Raw genomic sequence first — 16201 nt, forward strand, 5'->3', positions numbered from 1 at the left:
GCAGGGTCTCCTTCCTGCACTTCCATGGACGTTCACGCGGGATCACCTCCACACTCTGGCTGCATGGTGGTAGCCCAAACTTTGGACTAGGGAGTCGCTTTAGAGAGCAGCGTCCCCGCTGATCGGGCGTTTGGCTCTGTTGAAGGTACTGAGCTGATTCCTACTGGTCCGTTGCAAGCTGCTTCGGGTGGTGGCCTTGCGCCTGGTTATCAGTTGATTTCTCCTGATTTGGGGATCCCTTCGTTTTTTCCAACTTCCAGGTACTGTGCTGTATTTTAACTTGATCTTTACATTGCATGAACTTTTGTCATTATGTTCATCTGTTCTTCTCATCAGGCTTTGGTGGATGGGATGGCCAGCCAGCTGAGATTGCAGGGTGCTTCCGTCCCAGAAGTGGCTTCGTCTCTTGCGTGTTGGAATCCAGTGTCACTTCATCGTCGTGTATCCGAGTTGGAGGCAACTAACACTGGTTAGTGCCCTTTTTCTTCTCTTCGCCTTTGTTGTGGACTGTTTTACCTTCTGACCTCGTTTTGTTTGATTACCTCTTGCTAGGAATGACTCGGCAGATTGCAATTCTTGAGGAAAAACATTCCCGAGATCAGGCTGAAATGGTTCAACGGTGCGCTGACTTCGAGGAGAAGTACTCTCAGAGCCAAACTGAACTAAATCAGGTCTCCGCTGCCTTGGATGACGCCAATGCCCTGAGTTCTTCTCTTCATGCTCGGCTTGACTCTGAAAAGGTAACTTACAAAACTGTGCCTTGCCTTGCTATGTTCCTATTACTTGCTTGGTTTCTGAAGGAGTTGATTTTTGTTTGCAGGAAGAAAAGCGTATCCTTGCTGCTTCTCGTGACAATCTTGACAGATTGTATCGTGATTCTAGCAACTCGCTGATCATCTTGGAGAGGAGTCACCGCTTTACAATGGAGGAACTGGACAATCAACGTTGTAAGCTGCAGGAATCTGCGGACGAAGTGACCCACCTTAAGCAATTGATATCAGCAAAGGATGCCACCATCAAAGAAATCCGAGCTTCCAAGAAATCCATTGCCCAGGAGTTAGAGGCTGCTCGGCTGGCTGCTAAAGTTGCCGAAGAAACTGCTGCTACTCTCAAAGCCCAGCGCGATAAAGCCATGGACAAGGCTATTCGGGCGGGACGAATCTTAATGAGGAGACCCGGCGTGGTTGTTCCTGAAGACATAAAGGCTGACGTGAATGCTGCCCCTGATTCCTCGAGTCGCCCTTCTTCGTCGGTCGCACCTGAGAAAGACATTGCGAAATAGAGAAACATTTTGCGTGCTTTGAGCGCGCGGTTAGCATGATCGAGTATTTGTTAGAGGACATCAGTTCAGCATTCGAATGATATAATTACTCTCTTATTGTATCAGAATTCATCAGTTCGTAAATTTGCAGTAATGAAACGACGCACGATGATTATGAGATTTGTTTGCGGGATATAGAAGTCATCCCCTGAATTGCATAGGCATGAGTATGTTGCACCGGCTTTAGTCGCCACTGACTTTAGCCGATTGCTCCGTTAGTAGGGCATAGTGGTCACCCCGAGTTAAGTAAGCGTGAGCATGTTGCACCGCCTTAAGTCGTTGCCGACTTAAGTCGATTGCTCCGTTAGTAGGGCATAGTGGTCACCCCGAGTTAAGTAAGCGTGAGCATGTTGCACCGCCTTAAGTCGTTGCCGACTTAAGTCGATTGCTCCGTTAGTAGGGCATAGTGGTCACCCCGAGTTAAGTAAGCGTGAGCATGTTGCACCGCCTTAAGTCGTTGCCGACTTAAGTCGATTGCTCCGTTAGTAGGGCATAGTGGTCACCCCGAGTTAAGTAAGCGTGAGCATGTTGCACCGCCTTAAGTCGTTGCCGACTTAAGTCGATTGCTCCGTTAGTAGGGCATAGTGGTCACCCCGAGTTAAGTAAGCGTGAGCATGTTGCACCGCCTTAAGTCGTTGCCGACTTAAGTCGATTGGTCCGTTAGTAGGGCATAGTGGTCACCCCGAGTTAAGTAAGAATGCAAGTCGATCGTAAACGAACTGAGTATCTTTGAAATCTCTCTTTATTGATGACATATTTCCACTTTACAGAATACATTGTCGCCCCAACAATTTTGAAATACAGCTAGGGATAAAACTTTCTGAGGTGCTCTATGTTCCAGGAGTTCCCAACTTCTGTGCCATCCATCTGAGTGAGGCGATACGATCCGGGCCGAGTGACTTCTGCTACCATGAAGGGTCCTTCCCATAAGGTTGATAACTTGTGCCGTCCCTCCCCCGTTAGAATTCGGCGGAGGACGAGGTCTCCTACTGAAAAGAACCGTTGCCGCATAGCCTTGTCGTGATAGCGCCTTAGAGTCTGCTGGTACCGTGCTGATTGGATTACCGCATTCAGCCGTTCTTCCTCAAGTACATCAATGTCCTCCAGCCTGGTGGCCTCAGCTTCTGCTATGCTTTCGAAGATCAACCTTGGCGCCCCAAACTTGAGATCAGCAGGTAGCACTGCCTCCGACCCATAAACCATGAAGAAAGGAGTGTTTCCACGCAGGGCTCGGCTAGGTTGGGTTCTTAGGCTCCAAACGACATAAGGCAATTCCCTTATCCACTTTCCTGCGAATTTTTCATTCTTATCGAAGACCTTTTTCCTGAGTGCCTCCAATATCATTCCGTTGGCTCGCTCAACCTGCCAGTTGGCTCTTGGATGTGCTACAGATGCGTACTTGATCTGAATGCTCTTTTGCTCGCAGAAGTCGAAGAATTCTGAACTGGTGAAGTTGGATCCTAAGTCAGTGATGATGCTGTTTGGTATCCCGAATCTGAATATTATGTCTTGTATGAATTCCACGGCCTTAGCAGAGGTTAAAGAAGCAATGGGCTTGAACTCTATCCATTTAGTGAATTTGTCAATCGCCACCAATACATGAGTATATCCCCCTTGAGCTTTCTTGAAAGGTCCAATCATATCCAGTCCCCAGCATGCGAAAGGCCAGGTTACCGGTATGGTCTGTAGTTGCTGTGCTGGCATGTGCTGTTGCTTTGACAAGTATTGGCAAGCTTCGCACCTCTGAACTAACTCGGCTGCATCGTTCTTCGCTGTCGGCCAATAGAATCCTGACCTGAAAACCTTCCCGACTAGTGTTCTGGATGCTGCATGTATTCCACATTGCCCAGCATGGACCTCCTCCAGAAGTTGCTTTCCAGTGGATGGGAGAATGCACTTCATGAGGACGCCTGATGCACCCCTTCTGTATAATATCTCCCCAATGAGTGTATAGTGAGCCGACTGTCTGGCGATGCGCTCTGCCGAGTTCTTGTCGTCTGGTTCTTCTTCATTCTTTATATACTTAATGATCGGCCTTCTCCAGTCATCAGAGTCTGACTCGAGTTGATCTATGACGTTGCACTCTTCTGTTTGATCAATTGAGATACTCGGCTGCAGAATTTCTTGCACGAAGACTCCGGGTGGGACCTGAGTTCGATTGGATCCGAGCTTGGATAGTACATCGGCTGTTGTGTTCCGATCTCTTTCTATATGATGAAATTCCAGACCCTCGAATTTATCTTCCAGCTTTCGGACGGCAGCGCAGTATTTTCCCATTGAATCGCTTGAACAATCCCATTCCTTGTTTATCTGGCTGATGACTACCAGAGAATCTCCGTATACCATCAATCTCTTGACGCCCAGTGATGTGGCGATGTTCAATCCGTGTATCAAAGCTTCATATTCGGCTGCATTGTTAGAGGCTGGGAATAGCAACTGGAGGGCGTACTTGAGGTGTTCGCCTCCAGGTGCGGTGAAGAGAATCCCTGCTCCTGCTCCCTGCAGCTTCAGCGAGCCATCAAAATACATTCGCCATACTTCTGCAGTTTCTGGATTATCCGGTACTTGCTGTTCTGTCCACTCTGATACGAAATCAACCAGTGCTTGAGTTTTGATGGCAGTGCGAGGTCGGAACTCGATGTCGTGGGATCCCAGCTCGCAAGCCCACTTGGCTATTCGGCCAATGGCTTCCTTGTTGTGAAGAATATCCCCTATTGGAAAACCAGTGACTACTATGACTTTGTGATCGTCAAAGTAGTGACGCAGCTTGCGGACAGTTAGAAGTACTGCGTATAATAGCTTCTGAACCTGAGGATATCTTTTCTTCGAGGGGCCTAGAACTTCACTGATGAAGTAAACGGGATGTTGTACTGGATAGGCATGTCCTTCTTCTACTCGCTCGACTACCAACGCGGTGCTTACCACATGAGTCGTGCAAGAGATATACAGTAGCAAATCTTCAGCCGGTTGAGTCGACGTAGCTCGCCGGGGTGGTTTCAGTACTGGTGGTGTTGTCAAGAATTTCTCCAGTGCATCTAGAGCTTCTTTTGCTTCTGAAGTCCATTGAAACTTATCCACCTTCTTGAGTAGCTTGTAAAATGGCAAACCTTTTTCTCCCAGCCTGGATATAAATCTGCTTAGAGCTGCCATACATCCAGTAAGTCGCTGAACCTTCTTTTGTGACCGAGGAGCTTCCATCTTCATGATAGCTTCAATCTTATCTGGATTAGCCTCAATTCCCCGGTGGCTGACGATAAACCCGAGCAACTTTCCTGCTGGTACCCCGAAAACACATTTTTTGGGATTGAGCTTCCATCTATATCGTCTCAGGCTGTTGAAAACCAGCTGTAAGTCTTCAATTAAATCCTCCGAATTCTCCGTTTTGATTACCACATCATCTACGTAGGCCTCCACACGCTTACCCCAGTGATCGGCTAAGCATGTTTGAATGGCTCTCTGGTAGGTCGCTCCAGCGTTTTGAGGCCGAACGGCATGGAGGTATAACAGAAAGCACCAAACGGAGTGATGAACGCCGTTTTTTCCTCGTCTTCTTTTGCCAAACTAATCTGATGATACCCGGAATAGCAATCTAAGAAAGACAACACAGAATATCCAGCGGTGGAGTCCACCACCTGATCTATCCTCGGGAGCCCGAAGGGATCCTTCGGACAGTGTTTGTTGAGATCAGTATAGTCGACGCACATGCGCCAATCCACTTTATTCTTTTTGAGTACAAGAACAGGGTTGGCTAACCACTCGGGATGTAATACTTCTCTAATAAATCCAGCCGCAACCAAGCGAGCTAACTCGGCGCGAATGGCCTCTCTCTTGTCGGGCGTGAAACGACGTAGCTTTTGCCGGATCGGCCTCGCCTGGGGATAAACCTTCAACTTGTGCTCGGCCAGTTCTCTTGGGACTCCCGGCATATCCGCAGGTTGCCATGCGAATGCATCTCGGTTATCTTGCAGGAACTGGACGAGCGCGCTTTCCTATTTGTCGTCCAAGCTGGAGCTGATGATGGCTGTCTTGCGCTCATCAGCAAACCCCAGGTTGATTCGCTTGGTTTCTTCAGTAGGCCGCATAGAGGTCGCGGCCTGAGCTTCGTTTGCCGGTACTGCGAGGTCCTCCTCAGGCTTAGAGTTCGCCAGTGTAGAAGGGACCGTTGACGACTTGGTGGTGAGGGCTGCTTGGATGGCCACTCGGAAACATTCTGCGGCGCCTTGGAAGTCGGCGCTCACAGTTATGATCCCTTGCGGTCCTGGCATCTTCAGTATCATGTATGTATAGTGCAGAATGGCCATGAATTTGGCCAATCCCGGCCTTCCGATGATGGCGTTGTACCCGCAGTCGAAGTTCGCCACTTCAAACCTCAGGAACTCGGTTCTGTAGTTCTCCGGAGTTCCGAAGGTTACCGGCATGTAGATGTGGCCCAGCGGGTATTCCCCCTCCGTCGGCACGATGCCGAAGAAAGGAGTGTCCGACTTGTGGAGCTCTTTGAGGTGAGCCCCCAAGCCTTGGAGTGTCCGGGGGAAGATGACGTTGATGCTGCTCCCCCCGTCCACTAGCACCTTCTTCACCCGGCTCTCTCGGATCACCGGATCGACGAGGAGCGGGTATTTGCCCGGATGGTCGAAGTTGAGCCATTGATCCTCCCGAGTGAAGGTGATCGGGTGTTCTGACCATCGTTATGGGGCGGGAGGACCGGTGGTCGCCACCAGTATCTGCGGTCGTTGAGCTTTTGTTGTCTTTTGTTCTCCTGCGACCCATGCCCGCCGAAGATGACGTTGACCTCCCTGTCGACGCGCGGGAAAGCTCTGATGAAGCTGAGGTGCCCGATCTTTCGACGAGTAGAGATAATTCCGATTTGGCGGAAGATGACCCTTGCGATCCGACTACGACGAGCAAGCCCGAGGCGCCAATGCAATCGCTGAACCAACTCCCTGTGGTTACCGACCTTGCTGATGCGAGATCGGCCTGATCACGAAGATCGTTTCCTGTGCGCAATCGAAGAACGAACAAGAACAAGATGCGAGCAATCTAATCTATTACTCGAGGGTGGAGTTCTGAATACACGAAGACAGCGCAGATTTGCGCGTGTTCGAGAGTAGCTAAGGCTAACGTAAAACAAAACTCGAGAATAAAGGAGGCGCAGCTCCTGGATAAATAGAGGGGGCGCAGCCCCTAGGGGCGGCCAACCCTAGGTCGTCCACTATGGGCCTCAGTTGGGCTGGTCGTCTATTCTTCTGGGCCCTCATTCTTCAGTAGCATGACGAAGTTAAGATCTCTGGCACGGGCCCGAGTGATTGGCCCAGCTAATGAAGGAAGTGGCACGGGCTCGAGTGCTGCTGGTGTCGTACTCATAGTGATGTCCTCATCATCCTCCCCTTCTTGAAGTGAAGTCGTCCTCGACGACAACTCCTCATCCTCGGCCATATATGGTTTCAAATCTGCAACATTAAAACTAGTGGAAACACCAAATTCCGCAGGCAGGTCAAGGATATAAGCATTATTATTAATCTTTGTTAGCACCTTAAAAGGACCAGCAGCACGAGGCATTAATTTAGAACGACGCAAAGTAGGAAACCGATCCTTTCTCAAGTGCAACCAAACCATATCACCTGGCTCAAAAGTAACATGTTTTCTTCCTTTACTACCAGCAACCTGATTTTTAGCATTAGTAGCAGCAATGTTCTGTTTCGTTTGTTCATGTATGGTAATCATTTGTTCAACATGTGCAGCAGCATCTACATGTGGGGCGTTCGCAGCATTAAGTGAAATCAAATCAATAGGTGCCCTAGGGATGTAACCATAAACAATCTGGAAAGGGCACATCTTTGTAGAAGAATGCGTGGCATGATTGTAAGCAAATTCAACATGAGGCAAGCAATCCTCCCAACGTCTCAAATTCTTGTCTAAAACAGCCCTAAGCATGGTAGATAAAGTTCTATTTACTACCTCAGTTTGTCCATCAGTCTGAGGGTGACAAGTAGTGCTAAACAACAATTTAGTTCCCAATTTATTCCAAAGAGATCTCCAAAAATGGCTTAGAAACTTAGCATCGCGATCAGAGACTATTGTTTTTGGAATACCATGTAAACGAATAATTTCTCTAAAGAACAATTCAGCAACAATGCTAGCATCATCAGTTTTATGACAAGGTATAAAGTGAGCCATTTTAGAGAATCTATCAACAACCACAAAAATACTATCCCTCCCCTTCTTAGTTCTAGGCAAGCCCAAAACAAAGTCCATAGAGATATCAAGCCAAGGAGAAGAAGGGACAGGCAAAGGCATATACAAACCATGGTTGTTCAACCGTGACTTAGCTTTCTGACAAGTAGTGCAGCGTGCAACAAGGCGCTCCACATCAGCGCGCATCCGAGGCCAAAAGAAATGGGCAGCCAACACCTCATGCGTTTTGTAGACGCCAAAATGCCCCATGAGACCGCCTCCATGCGCTTCCTGTAACAACAAAAGACGAACCGAGCTAGCTGGAACACACAGCTTGTTAGCGCGAAACAGGAACCCATCCTGTATGTGAAATTTGCCCCATGGTATCCCATTAATACAATGGCCGAAAGCATCTTTAAAATCAGCATCGTCAACATATTGATCCTTCACAGTGTCCAAACCAAAGATTTTAAAATCTAATTGTGACAGCATGGTATAGCGACGAGACAAAGCATCAGCAATAACATTGTCCTTCCCGTTCTTGTGTTTAATAATGTAAGGAAAGGACTCAATGAATTCGACCCATTTAGCATGACGACGGTTCAGATTTGTTTGGGTACGAATATGTTTTAAAGCCTCATGATCAGAATGAATTATGAACTCACGATGCCAAAGATAGTGCTGCCAAGTATGCAAAGTGCGCACTAAAGCGTAAAGCTCCTTATCATAAGTAGAATATTTCAGACTAGCACCGCTTAATTTTTCACTAAAATAAGCAACTGGTTTTCCTTCTTGTAACAAAACAGCACCTAGCCCAATACCGCTAGCATCGCATTCAAGCTCAAAAACTTTATTAAAATCAGGCAATTGCAAGAGGGGAGCTTGGGTTAACTTATCTTTCAAAGTGCTGAACGCTACCTCCTGCGAATCACTCCAAGCAAACGGCACATCTTTCTTTGTAAGCTCATGTAGAGGCGCTGCAATGGAGCTAAAATCACGAACAAATCTGCGGTAGAAACCGGCAAGTCCAAGAAAGCTCCGAATTTGTGTGACCGTCGTCGGTGTAGGCCACTCCCGAATGGCAGCAATCTTGCTGCTATCCACCTCAATGCCCTGCGGAGTAACCACATAACCAAGAAACGAGACACGTTGCGTGCAAAATGTGCACTTTTCCATGTTACCAAACAAGCGAGCAGCACGCAAAGCGTCAAAAACAGCACGCAAATGTTCTAAATGCTCCTCTATAGACTTGCTATAAATAAGGATATCATCGAAATAAACAACAACAAACAAACCTATGAAGGCCCGTAGAACTTCGTTCATTAAACGCATAAAGGTGCTGGGAGCATTAGTCAATCCAAATGGCATAACCAACCATTCATATAAACCAAATTTCGTTTTAAAAGCCGTTTTCCATTCATCACCGAGTTTCATTCTAATCTGATGGTAACCGCTACGCAAATCAACCTTAGAGAAAATAACGGCACCACTAAGCTCATCTAGCATATCATCAAGGCGTGGAATAGGATATCGATAACGAACTGTGATGTTATTAATAGCACGACAATCTACGCACATACGCCATGACCCATCTTTCTTTGGAACGAGTAAAACAGGAACCGAGCAAGGGCTAAGAGACTCACGAATGTAACCCTTATCAAGCAGCGTCTGCACCTGGCGCTGGATCTCCTTCGTCTCATCTGGATTTGTACGGTACGGGGCGCGGTTTGGAAGAGAAGCGCCGGGGATGAGATCGATCTGATGCTCAATGCCACGGAGGGGAGGGAGACCCGGTGGTAAGTCCGTAGGATAAACATCAGCATACTCCTGCAAAAGGTTAACAACAGCAGGGGGTATATCCAAAGACGGTGCATCATCAAGCGGAACAAGCATTCGCGAGCATACAAGTGCATAACAGGGCATATGAGCTTCATGGAGATCATCAAAATCAGCACGTGTAGCAAGTAAAACAGGAGAGTGCAACTTGATTTCAGATTTAATAGGTGCGGCTGATGTCGATTTGACTTGTTGTGCAGTTTTAGCAGCCCTAGTAAGATCATCTTTCAAAATTTGGTCAGGGGTCATTGGATGTATAATTATTTTCTGGCCTTTAAACATGAAAGAATAATGATTTGAACGACCATGATGTAAACTATCAGTATCATATTGCCAAGGTCGACCCAATAACAAAGAGCATGCTTCCATAGGAATAACATCGCAATCAGCATAATCAGAATAAGAACCCAGCGAAAAGGGGACACGTACCGAACGTGTTACCTTTATTTTACCACCATCATTAAGCCATTGAATGTGATACGGATGTGGATGTGTGCGAGTGGGCAAGGATAATTTCTCTACCAACGCTGTACTTGCCAAATTGTTGCAGCTGCCACTATCGATGATGATGCGAATCGACCGTTCGTGCACGACGCCCTTGGTATGGAATAGAGTGTGTCGCTGATTTTTTTCGGCCTGGGCAACCTGTGTGCTGAGAACACGCTGCACAACAAGACTCTCATACCTATCGGCGTCGATGGGATCAACGTGGACTTCCTCATTTTCTGCATGGTTAGTGGCAATCATAGCATGACTAGTTTCCTCAGAATCACTGGCTGAAGAGTACTCACCATTGTCACGTATAAGCAAGGTACGCTTGTTTGGGCAGTCCCGAATCATGTGCCCAAACCCTCTGCAACGATGGCACTGAATATCCCGTGTACGTCCTGTGGAAGAAGCGGCGCCTTTGGCAGGGGGCGCCACTGGCTTGGTCGTCCCTGTGCGCGATGTAGTGCTAGGCGTAGAAGGTGCAGGACTGGAAGGAGTTGAGCTGTGTGTTGGACCCCGGCCTGCAAAAGAGTTAGTATATGTCTTTGATCGTCGTCCCTGCACTTCACGTTCAGCTTTGCAAGCATATTCAAACAATGTGGTTATATCAAAATAATCCTTATAATCAAGTATATCCTGAATTTCCCTGTTCAAACCACCACGAAAACGCGCCATAGCAGCGTCATCGGACTCAACCAAACCACAACGAAGCATACCCTTTTGCAACTCCTGGTAATATTCCTCAACAGATTGTGAACCTTGTTGAAAACGCTGCATTTTGTTAAGCAAATCACGAGCATAATAGGAAGGAACAAATCTGTGGCGCATGGCAGTTTTTAATTGGGTCCAAGTAATGACACTGTTAATGGGAAGTTTTTGTTTATACTCACGCCACCAAATTAAAGCAAAATCAGTAAATTCACTAATGGCAGCCTTCACTTGGCTATTAGCAGGAATATCATGGCATGAAAATTTCTGTTCGACCTCCAATTCCCAATCAAGATATGCAGCAGGATCATATTTACCATTAAAAGATGGAATTTTAAATTTAATCTTAGAAAATAAGTCATTAGGGGGATGACGAACCACACGACGTGCACGACCATGGCGATCTCCATCGTCCTGCTCAGTGTCACCGCCGTATTCCTGCTCCATCTTTGTGGTCAATGCATCAAGGCGTGCCAGGATGGTGTCGAGTGTGGTGCGAGTCGCCGTTTGAGCAAGGTCAAGTTGGTTGAAACGCTCGGTCGTCGAAGTGACTGTTGAATCAAGCCGTTCATGCATCGTTCTAATGTCAGCAGCAAGTCCATCAACTTGTCCCCTGACTTCCTGCAACTGGGCATCCACCATGTCGTGTGCTCCTGCCATAGTTAGCGCAAACACCAAAACACCAAAAGGAGAAAAAAAACCAACGACAAAAACAGGGGTGTACTGCTCACAAGGCGCTCACACTAGTGCTGTTATCAAGTTCTTATCCGTTCTTACCAAGCCACAGTGGTGAACTGTAACCAACAGGTGGAACCGGTGAAAGATTGGATTAGCGATTGCCTGGAGAAACAGAAACCTTCTCGTCGTAGAAATATGTGGAGTTTTGGGTAGGCTGCACTCAAGTCAAGGATTAGCACGATCAAACAATAATGCAAAGTTGAATTATAGTGCAAAACACGAAACTATATTGCTGGCCACAGGTGCAAAGGATGGATGGAACTAACAGAATGGCAGTACCGTAAATATTGTACTAGTGATGCCAAAAAGGCACTAGTAGAAATCACAGGTGATTTTGTTTTTCTTTTTTGTATGATTTTTTTGATATTTTTCTCAGCACAAGAAGCAACAAGATAGGAGCTACACAAAGTTTCACCTAAAACAGATATCAGATGTGGTCTATAGAAAATCAGGAAGTTCTCTGAAAAGCGTGCGAGAACTTTGACGGATTTTTTTCTTTATTTTCCTGAATTTTTTTGACAATTTTGCCGAAACCCAAACAGACCATAGGTCAGTTTGGCCGGCCTCAGAATGGTGTCAACTAGCTCCTGTAAAAATTTCAGATTTTTTGGACACCCGAGCGAAAAGTTATGCCCGGTTTAAGGAAGGTACCTCAAGTTATGTTTTCAAACGACCGGGATGAAACAACCGTATCCTTTCTCCTTCGTTGTTTTTTTGTTTCTGTTTTTTTTTGACGTAACCGAAGGAGAAAAACAAGGAAACGATGTTGACTCGGTTTGTTTTTTCTTTTTCTGTTTTTTTTTTCGTAACCGAAGGAGAAAAACAAGGAAACGGCCGTTGACTCGGTTTGTTTTTTCTGTTTTTTTTTACGTAACCGAAGGAGAAAAACAAAGAAACGATGTTGACTCGGTTTGTGGCGTGATCAAAGGGTAGATGGTGGCGGCGCTAGGGTTTGAATGGTGGAAGAACACAATGCAACCAGCAACAAATGACGCGAAAGCACACAAATTCAACAATGCAGATTATTGAAAGAAAGTGCGAGGCTCAAAAGGGTGCTGGGATAAGATCTAACCTGAATTTTTATGTGGTTTTGTGGACTGTAGGAAAAAAAAAAACGCTCGATAAACTCACCGATCAACCTGGAAATCTGATACCAATTGATGAAGCTGAGGTGCCCGATCTTTCGGCGAGTAGAGATAATTCCGATTTGGCGGAAGATGACCCTTGCGATCCGACTACGACGAGCAAGCCCGAGGCGCCAATGCAATCGCTGAACCAACTCCCTGTGGTTACCGACCTTGCTGATGCGAGATCGGCCTGATCACGAAGATCGTTTCCTGTGCGCAATCGAAGAACGAACAAGAACAAGATGCGAGCAATCTAATCTATTACTCGAGGGTGGAGTTCTGAATACACGAAGACAGCGCAGATTTGCGCGTGTTCGAGAGTAGCTAAGGCTAACGTAAAACAAAACTCGAGAATAAAGGAGGCGCAGCTCCTGGATAAATAGAGGGGGCGCAGCCCCTAGGGGCGGCCAACCCTAGGTCGTCCACTATGGGCCTCAGTTGGGCTGGTCGTCTATTCTTCTGGGCCCTCATTCTTCAGTAGCATGACGAAGTTAAGATCTCTGGCACGGGCCCGAGTGATTGGCCCAGCTAATGAAGGAAGTGGCACGGGCTCGAGTGCTGCTGGTGTCGTACTCATAGTGATGTCCTCATCAAGCTCCTCCTCCTCCCTCCTCCTACTGATGGGGTTGTCGTGGTTCATCTGGTCCTCCCCTCGGCGGAGGAGGAGGTAGAGGTTGGAACGGTCGGCCGTGCCCGACGGAGTGCTTGAAGTCCCGGCAGTTACGAAGAGTGTGGCGCATGTCCTTGTGGTACGGGCACTAGGCGTCGAGGATGTCGTCCAGCGTTCGTTCGCCTTCGCGAGGTCCTCCTCGGGCGCGAGAGGCAGGTGGTCCGGCGGCGTGTACTTCCTCGCGAGGCCTTTTCTCCCATCGTTTGTCGGGTTGCTGGTTCGCGTCGCGTCGTGGTGCTGCCGGTGCAGGCTTTGCTCCTCCGATGAGGTCCTAGGCCCGCTCGTCGGCGGTGATGTAGAGGTCAGCTTCCCGGAAGAGCTCCTCGGAGGTAGTCGGCGCCTTCTGTAGTATGGCTCGGACGAAAGCCGAGTCATTGGATCCTCTGTAGAAGTCCTCGATCACGGCCGCCTCCGTGACCTCGGGGATACGATTTCTCATGGTCTGGAACCTTTTGAGGTACGACCGGAGAGTTTCGTCCCCCCGGCGCTTGATGGATTTGAGGTCCCACGGTTGCGCTGGCTTGTCGGAGAGGGACTGGAAGTTGGCGGTGAAACGTCGACTGAAGTCTCCCCAGTCGTCGATGCAGTGTCGGGGTAGATGTCGTAGCCACTGTAGCGCATCTTGCCCAAGGACGATGGGCAAATACGCGGTCATAACGTCCTCAGATGCCCCGGCAGCTCGAGCAGCGGTGGTGTAGACGGCTAGCCAACCCCCTGGATCCTGCTTAGGTTCATATTTGTCGACATTGGATACCTTGAAGTTGGGAGGCCATTGGATGGCCCTAAGGCGTGGGGTAAGAGCGGACACTCCGCACGTGTCCTCCTGTCGTTGGGGACGATGTCTGTCCCGGGGAGGGGAGTTGTGATTGTGGTTCCTCGACCGTCCCCGGGTGGTACCGCCAGTTGAGGCCGTTGTCGACTCAGTCCTGGTGGCCTGGTTCTGAGTCGGGATGCCATGATCCCGGTCGTACTCCTCCCGACGGCGAATCTCGTTCTCATGCCGCCGTTCGCGCGAAGCATTGATGGAGCTTCGCGCGTCTCGGCGACTGTTGATGGCGTGTCGTAGGTCGTTTGGCGGGTGAGCGAGCGGTAGAAGATGGTTGGCCGCCTGGGTGAACAGACGTCGGTAGCCCTCGGCGTCGGGAGTCCGAGGAAGTCCGTCAGCTATCCGAGCCAGTACCCCTCCGACTTCACTCGGCGTGTTCATAGCTCGGGCGAAGTCGGGATTCAGGTTGCGCCCGAAGAATGGATTCTCCCGGCGTTGCCTTGCATCTTGCTCGGCCTGTTCTTGAGCCCGCCGGTGATCACGTCGTCGGGAGTTCCTTCGTTCTCTGTAAGCGCGTTCTTCCGGAGTTTCCCCTATCTCCGAGACCTCGTCTCGCGAGACAGGCTGCTCCGGATCCCGCTCTCCGGCCGTGTGATGTCGTCGAACGTTCCTGCGCCGGTTCCTCCGTCGGCGGGATTCTCGTTGAGGCGGTTCTTCTCCGGGCGCGGTCGGTTCGTCGTCGGAGACGATGGGCGACTCCACTCTCCCGATGAAGAGGACGTCGGGGTAGAATGGTGCTGCTGTCGTGGCGACTTTCTTTCCGTTCTCCTTTGAGGCCGGAGGAACGGAAAGAACGACTTGCTTTTCCCCGGTTTCCTTCTTCCTTGCGATCCGTGTCCATTCTTTTGTCGGGGAAGTAGACAGCGGAGTCTTCCGGGTCAGCGAGCCCTCGGCCCCCGACTTTTCGGAGACGATCTTTTTCCGGAGAGCTGGAGGTGGCGCTTCTCCGACATTTTCGGAGTTTGTTGGAGGAGACTCCTTTTCCGGCGGATCCGCAATGCGGTGTAGAGTTCCCTCTTCATCCGCTACATATGAGATTGTCCCGAAGCAGAATACGGATCCGGGACGCATGGTGATCTTGCTGTAGAAGGTGACGGCCATTGAGCTAGCTTGGATCATCGACACACCCCCTACCTGGCGCGCTAGCTGTCGGTGTTTTGGGTCCGACCGCACACCCGGAGTTGCCCCTCGAGGTGTTTTTAGAAGTAGGACGGTGTCGACGACTGTAGCAAAATGGTTCGTGCTGACTGCACGAGGAACAGTAGACAAGGTTTACAGGTTCGGGCCGCTTAGAGATGCGTAACACCCTACGTCCTGGTGAGTATGTTTGGTGAATGTGGTTACAAGAGAGCTCTCCGAATTGAGAATACAGAGAGTTGACGCGGGTGGCTAAGTCATAGGGTCGATCGTTCTGAAGGGGTGCCCCCTAGGCCTTATATACTCGACCGTGGGGCAGTACACGTGGATATGATAACAACAAGTAGCTAAAAGGTAGTGAACCTCTTGAGTTTATCCCTACGTAACCCTTGCCGACTTATCCTCGCATGGCTCAGTTGCATGGGGGCTTCAGCGCGGGAAAGTCGGGTCTCTGTTGCGATTTACTCGCTCGACGTTGTGGGCTGTCTGGGTTTGCTCCAATCCGGTCTCACGTCGCTCTGCTTTGTTGGTTGTTTCTCCCCAGGCCCACGAAAGAATGACCTTACGATTTATTGGGCCCTTGGGCCTTTCGTGAGGTCTTTTACTCCTTTAGTGGACCCGGGGGATATCTATCCCCCACAGGTGGCGCACCGGACTGTCCGGTGCGCCATGCGATAGCAGACTTCCAACGGCCACATTTTGGTGGTTGGGGCTATAAATACCCCAACCACCCCACATTCAATGGAATCCAAGTTTTGCACCTTCAACACATTACAAGAGCTATAGCATTCAATTCTAGACACATCCAAAGAGATCAAATCCTCTCCTAAATCCGGAATCACTCCAAATCAAATAGTGACTAGAGAGAGCGACATTTGTGTTCATTTGAGCTCTTGCGCTTGGATTGCTTCTTTTCTCTCTCATTCTTCTTGTGATCAAACTCAATTGTAATCAAGTCGAGAGACACCAATTGTGTGGTGGTCCTTGCGGGAACTTTGTGTTCCATTTGATTGAGAAGAGAAGCTCACTCGGTCTAAGTGACCGTTTGAGAGAGGGAAAGGGTTGAAAGAGACCCGGTCTTTGTGACCACCTCAACGGGGAGTAGGTTTGCAAGAACCGAACCTCGGTAAAACAAATCCATGTGTCACACTTCTTATTTGCTTGCGATTTGTTTTTGC

The sequence above is a fragment of the Zea mays genome, chromosome 4, assembly GCF_902167145.1.
Source record: "Zea mays cultivar B73 chromosome 4, Zm-B73-REFERENCE-NAM-5.0, whole genome shotgun sequence".
Taxonomy (NCBI): Eukaryota; Viridiplantae; Streptophyta; class Magnoliopsida; order Poales; family Poaceae; genus Zea; species Zea mays.